At 38.6% G+C, this 18,491-nt stretch overlaps 2 long non-coding RNA genes across 2 annotated transcripts in view; one reads left to right on the top strand and one right to left on the bottom strand.

Moving 5' to 3' along the window:
* LOC146511680 (uncharacterized) overlaps positions 1–18,491 on the bottom strand; it is a 302,155-nt gene that overhangs the window by 98,325 nt on the left and 185,339 nt on the right. The window lies entirely within an intron of this gene.
* On the top strand, positions 1,479–11,255 carry LOC146511682 (uncharacterized). Its single transcript, XR_014876154.1, has 2 exons — positions 1,479–10,298; positions 10,411–11,255. It is a non-coding gene; the product is annotated as an uncharacterized LOC146511682 (long non-coding RNA).

Here is an 18,491-nt window from a genome sequence, read left to right as displayed (position 1 = left end):
AGCAAGACCTGTGAGACTAGCCAGGGTCGATGGAAAGATGAATGCAGCAATGTACAGAGGCATCCTTGATGATAACCTGCTCCAAAGCACTCTGGACCTTGGAAGGATTATCTTCCAATAGGACAACAACACTAAGAACAGAGCCAAGATAACAAAGGGGTGGCTTTGTGAGCACTCTGTGAATGTCTCTGAGTGACCCAGCTCGAGCCCAGACTTGAACCCAATATTTCCCCAACTCTGGAAATATTGGAGAATGACCATCCAAACTGGGAGAGTTTGGGAGGATCTGCAAAAAAGAATGGAAGAAATTGCTCCAAAATAGGTGAGCCAAGCTTGTAGCATCTTACCCAAAAAGACTAAAGGCTATAATTGCTGCCAAAAGTGCTTCAACAAAGTATTAAGCAAAGGCTGTGTATGCTTGTGTAAGTTAAGTTTCTTGTTTTTGATTTTTACTAAATTTGCAATAATTTCAAGTAAACTGTTTTCACTTTGTCATTATGGTGCATTATGGGTAGAATTATGAGGTGAAAGATTAATTTAAACAGTTTTAATGTGTGTGTGTGTGGGGGGGGGAGTGTTTCCATTAGTGATGTGCGGATCGATCCTGAAATATCGATTCCTCCGATACCAATCATTTATGTTCTAGAATCGATTCTCACATTAAAATATCGATATTTTAGTAATTTTGGGTAAATTTGTAGTTTGTCATTAACAGAAACACAGTGGAAAGAAACTATAACATTCGGATTGTCTACATTCAAAGGAACTACTTCCTCTTCCGCCTTTCATAGTCATGTGCGAAATACGGCTGTCTGTCTCGCAGCCCTTTGGCGTGCGCATTCACAACAATGGCTGAGCGTAATTGGAGTCATGTGCGAACGTATTTTACCTCCACAGAAGCTGAAACGTGGTTTGCGATACATGTGGCAAAAACGTGAGGTGTGGCCACACTAGGGAGATATTCAAAAGGGCTGCTGGGGGGATAAATACATTTTACAGTGTTTATTTATCGGATAAAATACGTTAAATGTCCGGAAACAGCGGGGGTGTCCAAATTCAGACGCTGCTTCCACCTGAGGACCCGGCCTTCGCGGTCTAAAGAAAACCGGGTAGTACGTCACGAACTCCCTCGGTGGAGTGAAACTGCCGTCTGCTCCTTGCTATCTAAAATATAACCGGGCACTGGCGTAAACTCTCGACCGTCTCACACTTTGTTTAATCAGTTTTCTGTTTGACGTTTATTCAGCTGTGTGAAAACCCAGAGGAACCCTCCCAAGGGATTAATAAAGTTAAATTTAATTTGATCTAATCTAATAACTTTAATCTCAGCCAAACTGATTTACAAATAAAACAGTGAAAAAGCCAAACAATAACATTTTTAAGTTATCTAAGTGACTTATATATCTTGTTTAACCCGAGTAGCGAAAGACCGCGGGGGTTTGAAAACAATGTGTCGGTCGGCTCAGATATTTGAAGTTAGTTAAACTGCAGGAATGTCTTAAAGACATAAAGACTTGGATGGCCACTAACTTTCTGCTTCTTAACTCAGATAAAACTGAGGTCATTGTACTCGGCGCTGAAAAGCTTAGAAATATGGTATCTAACCAGATTCTTACTCTGGATGGCATTACCTTGGCCTCCAGTAACACTGTGAGGAACCTTGGAGTCATTTTTGACCAGTATATGTCCTTCAACGCACATATTAAACAAATATGTAAGACTGCGTTCTTCCATTTGCGCAACATCTCTAAAATTAGAAATATCCTGTCTCAGAGTGACGCTGAAAAACTAGTTCATGCATTTATTACTTCCAGGCTAGACTACTGCAATTCATTATTATCAGGATGTCCAAAAAACTCACTGAAAAGCCTTCAGTTAATCCAAAATGCTGCAGCAAGAGTACTGACAGGGACTAGAAAGAGAGAGCATATTTCTCCTGTTTTGGCTTCCCTTCATTGGCTTCCTGTTAAATCCAGAATTGAATTCAAAATCCTGCTCCTCACATACAAGGTCTTAAATAATCAGGCCCCATCTTATCTTAATGACCTTGTAGTACCATATCACCCTATTAGAGCACTTCGCTCTCGCTCTGCAGGCCTACTTGTTGTTCCCAGAGTATTTAAAAGTAGAATGGGAGGGAGAGCCTTCAGTTTTCAGGCCCCTCTTCTGTGGAACCAGCTTCCAGTTTGGATTCGGGAGACAGACACTATCTCTACTTTTAAGATTAGGCTTAAAACCTTCCTTTTTGCTAAAGCATATAGTTAGGGCTGGACCAGGTGACCCTGAATCCTCCCTTAGTTATGCTGCAATAGATGTAGGCTGCCGGGGGATTCCCATGATGCATTGAGTTTTTCCTTTCCAGTCACCTTTCTCACTCACTATGTGTTAATAGACCTCTCTGTATTGAATCATATCTGTTATTAATCTCTGTCTCTCTTTCACAGCATGTCTTTATCCTGTCTTCCTTCTCTCACCCCAACCGGTCGCAGCAGATGGCCGCCCCTCCCTGAGCCTGGTTCTGCTGGAGGTTTCTTCCTGTTAAAAGGGAGTTTTTCCTTCCCACTGTCGCCAAAGTGCTTGCTCATAGGGGGTCATATGATTGTTGGGCTTTTCTCTGTATCTATGAAGCGCCTTGAGGCGACATTTGTTGTGATTTGGCGCTATATAAATAAAATTGAATTGAATTGAATTGAAGTTTACACAGCTACATTCTCACCTGAAAATATGTTAAAAGTTTTTTTGCGACCCAGGAAGAGAAATAAGAGTAATATTAAAACTAAGTTGCTGCCGACATTGTTAGAGACTGGAATTGGCTGGGCCGCGCTATGAGTTCTGCGATATGGTTTTTCAATTTTGTTGTCCGGGTGGAAAATCGGGAGAAATTTGGGAGAATGGTGGCTCCGGGAGATTTTCGGGAGGGGCACTGAAATTTGGGATTCTCCCGGAAAAATCGAGAGGGTTGGCATGTATGGTTGTGGCAACATCACAAACCTTGTCAAACACCTCAGAGCAAATCATATCACAGAATATGACGAGATTATGTTGAGGTGAACTGAAGAGGAGGACAGGGACAGGTGCTGCTAGGGCGAGACAGACGTCTCTCATGGAGTCATTTAGTGCTGCAGGCAGGCAACGTGTTCAAATAGCGCACAACTTCAGTTTTTTTTATTTCTATATGATGAACTCTGCATTATTAAGTGATAAGAACAAGTAATCTGATGTCCTGTAATCATTATGACTCTATAATTTGAGATACAATAAATAAAATACGTTTTTGTACAAAGTAACGGTATCGGATCAGTATCGTCGATACCACCCTGAATATTACTTGGTATCGGATCGGAAAGGAAATCAGTGGTATCGCACATCACTAGTTTCCATTAATATTTTTCCTTTCAAGATTTTTTATTATTATTATTTTTTTTAGAAAGAGAACACAGACAAAAAAGATGCAACCTCGATATCCTTAATATCCACTGGAGTCACTTCATTGTCGACTTTTCAATTTTAATGGGTGTTGTGGAGCCTTTCTTCAGAAGCTGTTTACTACAGACCGGACATTTCTGAAAACACAACTCAAAGTCGAAAAGGTGATGAAGTCAATTTTTGATTTCTCTAGCTTTTCACATTCATATATTAGAACTGGCCAACTCTTTCTTGCTCTCACTGCTTGATTTTCTCCTGCGAGCAAGGTAGAGAGAGCAATTAGTGTATTACAGGCACGCCTTTGTCGGGCTCACACAGGGATAAAATATCCAGGGGCATATTCAATCCCCAAAACAGTCCACACAATTTTGCTGTGGTTTCTGGATTTTGCCATTTTTGTCAAATGCCTCCACATAGAAATTAACATAACTAGCTTTTACACAGCTCTTTGATAAAAAGCACAGTGTGCTTTCATTTAGGTTATTACAGGAAGCAAAACCTATTAAACACATATCAGAACCTGTAGAAATGTTATAGCACTACCCAGCCCTAACTACTTTTTTCTGACATGCTCTTGTTCAATGTTGGTTGCCTCAGAAATGCTGACGATGCTCTCGAGAAAGACAAAGGGAACATAATGAATATTTCAGACTCCCCCCACTCATGACTATAAAAACCGTCTGCCTCGTTCTTTCTGCCTCCATGTTTCCTTGCTCAACATTTCCCTCTGCTAACAGAACAGACTTGACTTGCTTTTGTCATTTTTCACAATTTGATTGAAACAGAGAGACAGGCACAGAAGTTTTTCTAGCATGTTTGAGGAGCCCGAGGCTGGCCCCCAAGCAAGGGTCACATCATTCACTGAGCGCCAAGCAGAGAACTTCCTGAAACTGACATCCAGTGGCTACTTTTCTGTTTCTTCTATTTGAGGTTTTGAATCAAAATCATTTGACTATCAGGGAAAAACAGCAACAGTTTTCAACAAGTGAAAATTTAAAGTACAGAAAACATGGAGTCATTCTCCGGACGATGTTGGCCTCAACCTAAATGGTTGAATCATCTGCTGGTTGAAGATTGAAAGCTGTATGCATTTACAAAGCAGGTAGGGTCAAAATGTACTTTACCACATTTTCCTCTTTCAGCCAAAACATATTTTGATTCAATCTCTGTGGCAAATTGTTGCAATGTTCATCTATTTAGCAAAAATGATTTGTTGATTAGTTTAGAAACAATGTTTCCATCACCAATTAAGCATGCGTTGTCTTTGTCAGTCAGAAACATTCTCTGGCTAATGAGCATTCAGTTTTATTAGCGATCAACATGAAACTGGAATGTAGACTGTGGGATGTTTGGACTATGCACACTTCATCTATTACTGCCTAATCAAAATAACTATGATATACAACTTTCACAAAGTCTTTTCGTTAGTGTTACTGAATGTTGTTTCTTAAATTGACATATGTAGCACTTTAAGTGGGGGGATTTGAGGGCAATTTGAGGTCCACTGTGAAGAAGCTGGAGGCTCCATGTGTAGGTTCTCAGTTATCCAGGTCACTGTAGTATTAAGCACTTGAGTTAAAGGAAACTGGACTTCATTTTAGGTTCTTGGAGATGTTTCAACTCTCATACGAGAGGTCCCATCTGACAAAAAGGCTCTAAGATGAGAGGTAAAACTTGCCTTGCCTTCTACTTGTGCTTGTGATGTCTCTCTCAATCTCCTCCATCCAATGAAGAAAATCTCTTTTGACCAATCCATCCATTAAGTGTCCTGCAACTGATTTTGGTTAATCAAGTTTAAACTTTCCTATAGTTGATGATGTCGAAGTCAATAAACAGCCTCAGGGGAGGAAATCATTTTACTTTCTCTAAATGATTTAGCTGCACAATTAGCCAATTTTACTATATGCAATTAAGGATCCTATTTCATTTGAAGGCATTGAGTTTGACCCCTAATGGATAGTGTGATCTTTATGCTACACTGCGGCCTCTCCTAACGAGCCTAATGACATGAAATGAACATAATTTCCCAAATTGATGTAATATCATTCTATTGTGCACAGCATGTTCTTATCACGTCCATAGGCATGCAATTTGTGCAAAAGATAAGTCTTGTGGAGAGTGAAGCTTTTTAAGGGAAACAGATTTTTTCATCCATGACTGGAAAAACTAATCTCGAGGCAATTAGTTACTTGTTAGGAAATTAAGCATACATGACACTTACAGAACGAATTCTAGCTGAAAAATGAAATCAAATGGCAACTAATTAAAAAGTGGTGTAAAGTTTCCAGAAGAGTGCTAAATTGGGCTTTTGTAAAAAGTGAATGGTAAGATAAGTGTTAGACACAGACAGAGGTTTACATGGATTAAACCGTCACTCCCTGAATAAAGATTTCTTATAGAGCCACAATCTATCAAAGCACTGCCCCTATGTTTCTGCGATAAGGCAGGGGTAATATCTCAGCCGTATGAGGATATTTGTTGGGGAAAAAGCTCCTCAGGTTTTTATCTTTTGTCAAAAGAAGCAGAATGGATTATCTAAGAACATACTAGTCCTTTTGCAAATGGTTATGATATTTTACTGCCTCCTTCACCCATAACACCTTCATATGTTTTGGGGATGGAACCATGCATTTTATAGCAGAGTTTGTTTACAGTGCAAATTGCATACTAAAACAGCTTTAATTGCACTTTAAGGTGTTTCTCTCCCTTTTTTTTAAATTATATTTTTACTGAGGACCAGTAGACCCAACCAGTGCTGCTTTTTATAGCATTTGAGGTCAGAAGGTGCCAAGCAGGTATGAAGCTTTCACATGGATTATGGTTTAATGGATAATACTTTGCATATTATAAATGTTCATGACTCTGGAGTATGTGAAGGTGAACTGGAAATAAAAGATCAAAGAGAGCAAAAATCCTTTCAAATTCAAGCTCATGATCATTAAAGTTGTTTTACCCAAAGTCTGTGCTGCAGAGGTTTGTTTGCTTTTTAAAAAGTACTTTGTAGAAGTTGGAAAATCATCTTATAAGATGCAAAGTGACTTATCAGTGTCACTTCTCCCACTGATGTTTATAACTGTTGAGAGGTTATAATGGGAAAACTGTGTGCCTTTGAGTTCAGTCTTTAAAAATGAGTCTTTTTAGAAAATACAATTATATAACTGATTTATGTAGCTTTTACTGTTTTCAGGAAATGCAGCCGGATTTTTTTTTTTTTTTTTAGCTTTGTCTTCCTAATACTTCACTTCTGCAGTAACAGATAATTTCCAGTGACATGATAGAATAAACAATGAAGGACCTTAACTCATGGCTTACAACAGCACCATCATGGAGACAGCTGACCTACATAGCCTTGAAAAGTTGTGCAGGAGGGGAATGGGAACAGGCTGCTGCTGACTTCCTTCACTACTCTGTGACTAATATAAAGCTACATCATGAAATTGAAACCTCTTAACAAACAAGAGAAAAATTAACATTCTTTTTTAATGCACATTGAGCAAACCATGATTGCAAATTGCTTGTGTTAAGGTGGAACTCAATCAGTAGTCTGAACTGCACAGTAAGATTAATTAGTTAAAAAATAGTGTTACATGTAAAAATAATGTTATTTATTTATTTGTTTTTTGTTAGTTTAGTTCTGATTAGTACAGTTTTAAATACCAGTATATTAGCACTCAGAGGCTAATTAATATTATTTAAGTGTACGATAGACAAAAAAATGTAACAGGTTACAGGTTATAATACAAATGTCACTGTAAAAATTTAATTTAAGTACTCTAAAAAGGTTTTGAGCCACCTCTTATTTATTTTTTGTTTTCTTCCAAATTTCCACATTTAGTTTGGAAATGGTTTTAGTGAATTGAAATACTGAAACAAAATATAGTGAAATGCAGTATTTAAGGTAAAAAAACAAACAAACATCAAAGAGTTATTAAGCTTGGAAGTCAGTATTTGGTATGACCACATTTATTCTTCAGCACAACATGAACTCTGTTAGGCAAGCTCACACTTTCTTTAAGTAGTCTTCATCTCCATTTCCAACAGGTTTTACAGATGCTGTAGACATTCAGTATTATACCTCTCTCATAATCGCCTCTACATACAGCTTACAATAGCAAACAGAAAAATCAAGTTTGGATTTATCACTCTATAACAACTTTTTCCCTGGTTTTCAGTCCACTTCCTGTCTAATTTGGCATACTTCAGCCTTTTCTACCCATTACTCTTGATTAAGAATGGCTTCTTGACAGTTTCCCTCATGTACACACTTTCTGATGAGGCTTCTGTAAGAAATGGATGGATCAGCTCTATGTCAAATCTTTGTTGATTTTCTTTTTCCTGTTTCTTAAGGACACGACCTTCAGATACTGTTTACCTACTGTAGATATTTTTCTTAGTACTGCCATTTCGTCTTTTGCCCTCCACTTTAGGTAACCAGTTTCCAAGTTTTCAAGGAATTATTGCACATAATGCCATGTTAAATATGCTAAGATTTTGGAAATTGCCTTTTTTGTGCAAAAATAGAATTTTATGTCAGTTAAACTGTGATTTTGTTCATTTTTCATACATAAAATTAAAGAAATGAGAGCAAATAATGTGTTATACTGCCAGGATCAAAGTGCTCAAACTTGTGTCTTTTCCTTGCTCTCTCTCTCAAGTTCCCTGTCTTGTCTCCACTGGCTTATCTTAGTGTTAAAAAAGTTTACTTGTCATAGGCTGTTTAGAAAAAATGGGTTTTAAGATTCTGGGATTGGGCCTTTACATTGTGTTTGTATTGTAAGTTTATAGTGACTATAAATGGAGAAGGAATATATTAAGTTAACACACAGGGGATAATGAACCACTCCAGAATGACGCATTGGATCTCTTTGGAGTGACAAACCAATGCTGTGTAAGTTTAGGCAAAACATCCTCATATCAAATCTTTGCTCCAACGTCAGGGTTCCACGCACTAATTAGTCTGAAACAGGAAAGTTTCCGTTGGACAGCTTATGTGAAATCATTTACATAAAAAAATGATGTTTTAACTTTGAACAAGTTCTACTCCCTCTATTTCTCCTCTTCTTTTAAAGTTGCATTTGGATACACTTCCAGTCTACATTGTATTTATCTTGCCATAAAACTTACAAAATGTTAAAGTAAGGAATTAGATGTCCAGTAAGAGTCACTCACAAAGTTTTTCATCTTCTGAGAACATGTGTTAGATTTGAAGACTGCTAATATGTGAGTTAAGACAGCTGCAAGCAATTTGTACAGCCCTTCACTAATAATAGAGAAGTGATACCTTCCTTGCTGTGAACAGCCCCATAAACAAAACAAGTGATTACTGCAGTTGTATTAGAAGCATTAACAATTCATCAAGGTTCTCTGGTCTCCCCCCCCCCCCCCCCCCCCACCACTGTGACAGTTGGAAATCACACCAGTCTAAATGATTAAGTGTTAAATAAGCCATATGTACTGCACACATGGCATAACTAATGTATTCCTTGAGCTCAGTTGGGAGAATCACACTTTCCTGCATCAAATTAAAATTAGGTGTTTTTAACTTGGTAATTTTGGTCTCTTGTGGGATTAATGTAAGCCTGTGTGCCGTCAGCACCGTATGAGTGCGTTCAGGTCTCATCAGAGTTCACAGGCTTAATTCAACATACTGTTTTAACATCTGTGATACCCACAATTACTACACATGCCAGCATTCACAAATTCCTTAAAATTTATTCAAGTCTATGAGCCTACTTGGCAAAATTTTGGAACATAAGAAGAGTCAAAATATGAAAAAGATACACAAATAGAAAATTTGTGATATTACCTACATAGTTTATTGTAGGTATTTGGAGTTGATTTATTTATTTGAGGTGGTCTATAACAACTTTATGCACAGACAGAAATAAAGGGGAAAACATACAGGTGGTCTGATCAGAACTTAATTAAATATTTGTACTGACTTAACCAAGGAAATCAACTATGTGCAAATTCAATTGCTCTTAATTTTTAAAGCCAGTAAAATGTTTATAAAGACAGGTACATTATACTACTTGGCTACTAGGGCTAGAGCCCCTGAAGACTTAGGGTGTGCAGAGACAAGTCTTTCTTCATCCTATCCATTTTCATAACATCTTGTCCAATTCAAGGTCATTGGAGGACAGGAATCTATCCCTGCTGACAATGGATGAGAAGGAGAAAACACCCTGGACAAACTACCAGTGTCAAAGGGCTAACACAAAGTCAGAGAGCCATGCTTGAGATGCTATTTCAACTTCTCCAACTGAAATAACATCTCAAGTATCCCGCCTTGGGATGGTGGGTGGAACCCAAAGTGCCTGGTAAAAAGTCACAAGGCACATGGAAAACATTCAACTCCACACAGAAAAACTGTAGCTGAATGGCAGGTTCAGCTGGGGAACCTTCTTTCCATTACAAAACAGCGCTAGGGATGCACCGATACCACTTTTTTGGAAACGAGTACGAGTACTTGCATTTCAGTACTCGCCGATAACGAGTACTTAATAAAAACATTTAAATTTGCAGGTAACAGCTTTAGTCCTATAATTTAACAAAAAACAAACAAACAAGGGACTAGTTTGGAATTAAGAACATTTATTTAAAATGAAAAGCATGTTGTATGCAACATATTACAGAATAAATAATTATAAAAAACAAAATTTAATTTTAAATTTGTTCGTCTGTTTCTTTGTTTAGAAGTCTCACTAGCACAGTCACAGCTGGGATGACATCAGAGGCTAGTGCATCGTAGCTGCTCACTTTTTTAGTTAGTTCCTCAAAGGGGGCGAGGATGGCAACAGTCGTCTCCATAAGAGCCCATTGGTGAGCGGTGAGATAGTCAGGGAGTTCGGACACATACACGCCCAGCACTCGCTTTTTCTCAATGAGGGACTGGAGCATGTAATACCTGCTGTTCCAGCACGTCTGTACGTCCTGCCGCAGTCTCTTTATTGGCTGGTTGAGCTGTCCCTGAATGTCCTCGAGGCGGGAGTAGGTTAAGGCGGAATGTTTAAAATGCCCAACTATTTTCCGTCCCACTGCTATAGCATCAGCTATGCTCCTCTGTGCTAATAAGCGTGGGTAAACTCTTTGTACTCGTTGTCGTGTTGGTATTTTGGTGCTTGATTAAATTACTTGTGTTAAATGCGCTACCTTTAGAGCCTCCTCTGGACAATTTTGCTGAGCACAATTTGCAGTCCACCTTTGTTTTTGTGTCTTCGTTCACTTTGAAATAGTTCCACATGGCTGATATGTCTCGCCTCGCCTTCTCCCCGCTCTGAGCTGCAGCCGGGGCCTGGGGGCGGGCACTCAGCGCCTGTGATTAACCCCTTACATGCCGCTCAAACATAGACAGGTCTCAGACCGTGGTATCGGTCCTCGGTATCGGGGGACTTTTAACGAGTACGAGTACTTTAGAAAATGTGGTATCGAGGCCGATACCCGATACCGGTATCGGTATCGGTGCATCCCTAAACAGCGCTCAAGAAATGTTAATGATAAGAAGAAAGTATGTACATTAGTCTGGTTGCCAAGCTCAATTCTTTATTAAGCAGGAAAATAATCAAACAGTTTGTACATTAAAAACACGGATATGGGTGGTTTATTAGCACACACTCCTAAATTACATTTCAAATTAGAATAAGGATTAACAGATGAATTCCATCTTGTTAAATTTGTTCACATGTTTTACTATAGGGTCTTTACAGAAATAGAAAAACCCATGTGAATGGGGACTACGTGCACTATCGCCAATTTTCAGTTATATGGGTGATGTGCAGAGCCATGACAACTACGGGTGCATAACGTTGATTAGCTATACAATGAAGATATAGAAAATAGTAAGTTGAGTTAACATGTGTGCAAATGAGAAGGACACAGGCTGAAATGTGAACATATAGAGAACAAAGTTTGTGAAGGTAGATGAGTTTAAAATCCTGTGGTCAACCATCTAAATCAGCGCACGGTGCATAAGAGACATGTAGAAGATTGCAGGCAAGATGCAGTCGGTGGAGATAATTGCCAGGGATGATTCTTATAAAAGGATACCCACAAGAATTAAGGAAATGTTTACAAAATGTCAGTGAGATCTCATATAAAGTCTCGTTTGGAGATGGTGGCACTAACAAAAAAAAAAGAAAGAAGAGGCTGAGCGAGATGATAAGATTGATTTTTGGCCAGGACAGGCACAATTAAGAATTAGTGTATCAGAAGGACAGCTAAGGTCGAGCAGTTTGAAAAAAAAGGCAGAGATGCTGAGATGGGTTGGACATGTGCAAAAGAGCGATAGTGAATATACTGCATGAAGGGTTTTGAATATGGAGCTTTCAGGCAGGAGGAAAACAGGAACAACACAGAGAAGACACACGGATGTAGTGAAGGGAGACATCCAGAAGGTTGGTGTGACAGAGGAGGATGCTAGAATAAGGTGAGATGGAGGCAGATGGTCCACTGTGATGACCCCTAAAGAGAACTGCTGAAAGAAGAAGGCAAATCCACATGCAGACAGCACGACAGACGGGAATAAACAGAAAAGCCAGTTTCAAAACAGAAAACTAACAGTGCTGATGCATGCTCAATCATCCAGGTAAGTAAGTCCCAAAACGTCCAGATGAACAGAATCAACCTTTTGGGAGAAAACTAACAGAAGCAACTGGAAAAAGAAAGCAAAGCTGTGAAAAATGGTCACTCCTTTGAAGAGAGGAGAAGAGACAATATGACTATATGTCTGGATCACACACTAGCAGTGCAACAGCACACAACTTGTAAGTGCTAAAGTTAACAGGAATGCACCACCATGTGAAGGTGAAAGTGAGGTAATAATCAGCCTTCACATTTTTGTTTTGTCTTTATAATACAAATGTGCAGCCATGAGCTATGTTGTTAATAAGCTGGAACACTGTGGCTGATTCTTTTCAGCTATTATGGTGCTCTAACACTTGGTTTTGTGATGTAGAGCACAGATGTCTGTTTTATAGAATTCCCTTTATTCATAATTGTCTTCCACGCAGTGCATTTCACTGTTGCTGGATGTTTTATGTGCCATTACATGCTACATGCCTTTATTTCTTTCATTTGCCATTACCAGTATATAATGGTGTGTCTAAATGTGATATTGCAAGACTGAGCGAGCTGCCTGTGTGGAGTGCATATGGCCACTAATGGCCAATTTTTGTTTTAATCAGTGTGTATAATAATAACAGTTGTGGCATGCTCTAAGGAGCAGAGGCAAGAGATTGAATACATTGAGTAGCGAAAGGAACTTTATTGATGTTTTGCCCTGCTGACTATCTTGCACTGGGGCCTGGTCATGTCAAAGCCAAACACAGTATAATAGCTGCAAACTGTTGAGTTCCTTGTCAGATTGTATGTCAGTGTTAACCAAATTAGCTACACCCCAACAGCAAATCAGATGCATTGGAGACTGCATGAAACCCTGCCTGTGAATGTGAAAGAAAAGGAAATTGCTAGTATGAGAATTAAGTTCTACTTAGAGTAGGGGGAGAAAAATAGGTTTTGATCATCAGCCCATTTATCTACGGTGGGAGAGGCGAGGATGATACAGTCTCCTGTGTTCTTCATTGACAGGATTGCTTGGGATGCCAGGTGTACTCATTTGTCTTTGAAATTATTGGAAATTAAGAGGATAATGAGGTCTTCAGGGAGACACCGATGAGTGTGTCTGACATTCAGCTGAATGAGGGACAGAATATATAAAACACTATGATTTGCCTTCATAAGAGACAAAACCACTGAGCTTTCTCAAACTCCTGTCTGTGAAAGGAAGATCACGGCACTATTTCACTTCTGTTAACAATCATTAAGGATAACAGAAAGTAACTGTCAAGTTATACAGTGCGCAATGGACCATTTTCTCTTTTAGCAGCATTAAATACCCTGGTTGAAGGGTTGTTGAAATAATACACTTGAGTCCTTTTGACAAATTCTAGTGATTTATTTTTTTAATAATAAATAAGCGTCGTCTAGCCTAAAACAAAATTGAGATTTTTTGTTTCTGGCTTGTTTTGCTTTTGTTCCAGGGTGTGCAAGCGTGTGAAAAAACATTTATGTGATTTTCAGTACTCCTTCAAGTGCAGCTACATTGCATTTTATTGGTGTAACTGAGATATGCTTAAAAGACCCCAGAGCCTTCTGTAAGGACACCTGAGGCTGAAACTACATCAAATATTTTGATCTAGGTGGAGAAAAAATTGCTACTTGCTACAAAATAATGTTTGCAGTGTAGGGAATGGAACTGGACACATTATGAGTACTGTAAAAACTAACATTTGTCACAGACAATGCACAGGATAGGCTTAAATGCAAACATTCTGAGAGGTAGAGCCATTTATTTATAAGCTTTTATAATGTCTGTTTTTGAAAGTCCAAAAAACAAAATCATGTAAATTTCCAGAAAGATAAGAAATGCAGTCCCGGAAACATGCACGTAAACACACGAGGCAAACAAGCTGGCAGAACATGATATGATGCAACAAAAAAAGAGATGAAAAGACATGGTTATTCATACTGGGACGCACTGAAAGTTGAAAAGGGAAGTGGGAAAAGATGGCCAACACAAAGCAGATGAAACTAATCAAGATAAACAAGACAGCACAATTAAAAGTACAAAGACGCAGAAAACAAACAACCATTATAATAAAACACTGGCAAGAACCTAAAACACTCAAACTAGAAATAGAAGGACACAAGGTTATAAAAACAATCATAACAATAAGGGTTACTACAAATTAAACCCTAGTGGAAAATCAACAGGAACTGGAATAAGCAACTAAGGCTCAAAATCCTAAAGAGCGAGAAAATTAAGTATAAGGAATATTATAAACAGTAAGCAACAAATAATAAAGAAGAATTCAAAGTCATGACAACATCGGATAATGTTTATAGTGTTTAACAAAAGAGCAACATTCATAGCAGCAGTGGAATCATCAACAAAACACAAGCTATTCCTTTCAGCAGCAAAACCCCATAAGTAATATTTATATTGATAGAATGATCTGTGAAAATGTGCTGTGTAATGCAGCCTATAAGGCCCCATGTTCATCAAAATTTTCATTTAAATGTATATATATATATATATGTGTGTGTGTGTGTGTGTGTGTGAATCTTGATATTTTCATACCTGATACCTCACTGGATGCATTTCTGCTTGTTTCATACGCGTGTGTTTTTACCTGAAGCTAGGAACAGTGCTCACTTACTCATCTTTGAGCTCAATAACTTCTTATTGCTTCCAAAATAAGGAGAAAGATGAAAAGCAGAACTTACAGGCAGATTAAGAAGGAACATCAAACAGGTAGAAACTGGGCGGTGACTGTAGTTGTTGTTTGAAAAATTGTTTGCAAAACTGATTTGAGGAATTTTTTCAGAAGGCTGTTTCTTCTTTTGCTTGAGGCATCCTTCATGGGAACATCAAAGAAAAATCCTCTCACATCAGTATTTTGCAAAACTAAGACAGGAAAACAGTTAAAAACTACAAAAGCAGACATGAACAAACGTGGACAGTAAGTTTTCTTATCTCAGGAGATTTCCCTGCCGAGAACTGGGTAAAATCATTTTTTATGAAGTGTGTGTTGTGTGAGGAACACAATTGATTCTCCAGACTCCAGTTTCAGCTCCAGGCTCCGGGGAAATATTTGCAACCCATATGTGTGGATGACATATTGAAATCATACAGCTGTGTTGAATCTTGTCCCAGTTACTCATAAGCTAATATGTGGATCCTGCATGGTGGCTGCCTCATAGTGTAGTTGTGTCCCAGCTGACTAGACAAATCTCCAAGGGAAGTTTTATTTAATATGATGCTTGAGAAGGAATAAACAAATAAATGAAACCCTGCAACACAAGAGTTTTATTATTTCTCTGACTGTATTCCCTCTGTGTTGGCTATGTTTGATACAAAAATACAAATAAAAAGGACATAGGAAGGAGCCAATTGGTGGTAGGAGCATCCATACTTTCCAAATTGTCTTTGAAATGATATCTCTCACTGTGGCTCTCTCTCTATCTACAGTGATGTGAAAAAGTGTTTGCCTGTGTTTCTGTTTGTCACACTTAAATGTTTCACAACAACAAGCAAGTTTAAATATTAGACAAACATAAAAACAAGCAAACACAAAAGGCAGTTTTTAAATTAAGGCATTTATGATTAAGAGGGGAAAAATCCAAACCTACATGGCCCTGTGTGAGAAAGTAATCGTACCCCCATTAAAACATAAATTATCTATGGTGTATCACATGTTTCGAACGTTGAGTTCAATTTCTCTAGCCACACCCAGGCCTGATTACTGCCACACCTGTCTCAATTAAAAAAATTGCTTAAACAGGACCCGCCCGACAACGCAGACAAGATCCTCAAAAGCCAGACATCATGAATCAAGCCAAGGACATTCAGAAACAATTGAGTGTTCGGGGCAAAAATGACCTGCATGTTCCAAGATGAAAACCGCTGCTGACAGGAACATAAAGGCTTGTTTCAGTTTTGCCAGAAAACAGCTCGACTCCTAAGACTTTTGGGAAAATACTCAGGACTGATGAGACTAAAGTTGATACTTTTTGGAAGGTGTCTGTGAAGGTTCTCAGTCATCCAGGTCATCGTAGTCAAAGGAGCTTGCAAAGAAAAGCGTCTGGACTTCTTTAAGTTACTTGAAGACGTTTCACCTCTCATCCGAGAGGCTTCTTCAGTTCTAAGGTCAATTGGTGGAGAGTCCCAGATATAAACCTGGTGGGAGTGTCCCCCCACAGAGGGACAAAAGGACCCCCTGATGATCCTCTAATCGCCTGAGCCAAGGTGTGGAACTTGGAAGGTGTGTGTCCCATAACATCTAGCATAAAAGTAACACAGCATGTTATGGAACAATAAATTCTGCCGTCTACCAAAACTTCTCCAATGTCCAGCCATCTGATTGTGCTGTCAAGCTGAAGCACATCAAATGGCTTAAGAAATTCAATATGAAGACTTTGGAGTGGCCTAGTCAAAGTCCTGACCTGAATCCGATTGAGATGCTGTGGCATGACCTTAAAAAGGCTGTTCATGCTCGAAAACCCTCCGATGTGGCTCAGTTACAACAATTCTGCATAGATTCCATAATTCTCCAACAGCGCTGCAAACGACTCATTCCCAGTTATTGCAAACACGTGATTCCAGTTGTTGCTCCTAATGGTAGCCCAATAAGTTGTTAGGTTTAGGGGGCAACTGCTGTTTTACACAGGCCAATGCAGGGTTGGATCCCCGCTTGATAATAAACACCTTCATTTAGAAACTGCATTTTGTGTTTACTTGTGTTATCTTTGTCTAATATTTACATTTTTGATGATTTGTAACATTTAAGTGTGACAAGTATACAAAAAAATGGAAATTGTGAAGGAAACAAACACTTTTTCATACGACTCTCTATCTTTTCTCCTTAAATGTGAGCATTTAACTTTTCAGTCTTTCAAAAATATATCTCATGACAAAGTATGCAAGCTTTTTCCCTACATTTTTTCAAACAGTAAAGTTTGCCAGAAAAAAAGTCACTTACACTATCTTCTGTTTCTTTCCAAGTATTGTGCAGGATAAATGTAGTTGCCAAGACCCAATGATTTTGGTGTGCTATGTTTTGGTTATAACTGACATAATTAAAACCCATGAAAACAACCCAGTAAGGTAAATGAGAGAGTCTGGGGTAGTTTCCTACAGCGGCCCCATAAAGAACACAGCAAGCATTTATTTTAAAAAGCTTTTTGTTACCCATTAGTAAAATTTGCATTACCTTGCTTCTAACTTCTTCATTCCCAAGCAATGTACTGCAAATTGCTGTGAAACTATGTGAACAATTGTTCTGTTAGTCGTGTTATAATCTTATGGCAGTTAACAATAAGAGTCCTCCTGTAAATGATGAAAAATAACCATGAACCGAAGGGGCTTCTTGCTGTTCGGCAACAGTGTTAATGCTGAGCCAAATCTGCAGCCATAATGAGATTCACTCTCCAGCAGTCAGAGTGAACTCGCCTCATTTTCTTTCGAAATATCATGTATAAATATAATACAGGCTTGTTTCTGGTCATCGAGCAGATGCAATAATTAAAGACACAGTTGCTCACTGTCGTTACACCTGGGGGTGGCTTAGCAGGCTTTAATATGATACTTAATGATCATACAGGGCAGCCTTTTTTCAAGCTTTAGGTAAAACTAAAATGTTACAGGACAGTAAAGTACAAGTATTGTAATGTAGCGGAAAACATACTGCAGCACAACACAAAATATTACAAGCTACATATCTAACCCAGTTCTAATCTCTACCTTGCCTGGGGAGGACCCTGAAGGACATTGGGGATTGGGACTATTTATGTGGCTAGGCTGCCAGTACACCCAAACGCTAGTGTGAACTTTTAGGAAAACTGATGAAAATCATATGCTACAGCTGCAGGAAACAACACTGGTGAAGTGGAAGTGCTCTGGTGACAAAACTAAAAAAAAACTATGCAAACTGACTAGATGATTCCCCTAAAACCAAACATATATCGAAATCAGAGCTATAAGAACAAGAATGCTGACAACCTGGGAGAAAATTTGCTAGAAAAAGTAAATTACTGTTGATATGCTTGGTTGTGTCGTGTAATACATCTGGCTGTCTTTCAGTGAATTTCAAAGTGTGTGATTACTGGACTGATAAACATCTTGCCTGGTCTGATTACTTCATTAGAAGGCAAAGATATTTCCGCTGCTGCATGATAAGGTACCTTTACCCAAGGATGAAGGCCTCATATCCATCACCATCCTACATGTCTGAGACACTAATCTCTCATTGAGCAGCATCAAATGCACTGAGGCAGTGCATTCAGCTCTGCTAACAGATCAAAGACAGACAAATTCAAACGGAATGGGTTTGAATATTTGCAAAAAATGAAATATCATTTCAAAGTCTGAAAATATGATTGAGCTATTTTGATGTAGCATTTAGGGAGAACCTCTTTTGAATGGGTAGCCTTCATCAAAAAAGAAAAAAAAAATACCAACAAAACAAACAAACAAACAAAAACTTAATTGATGCTTAATGTAACCGCTA

Source organism: Neolamprologus multifasciatus, chromosome 9 (genome assembly GCF_963576455.1).
Source record: "Neolamprologus multifasciatus chromosome 9, fNeoMul1.2, whole genome shotgun sequence".
NCBI lineage: Eukaryota > Metazoa > Chordata > Actinopteri > Cichliformes > Cichlidae > Neolamprologus > Neolamprologus multifasciatus.
This window is presented reverse-complemented; position numbering and strand designations above follow the sequence as displayed.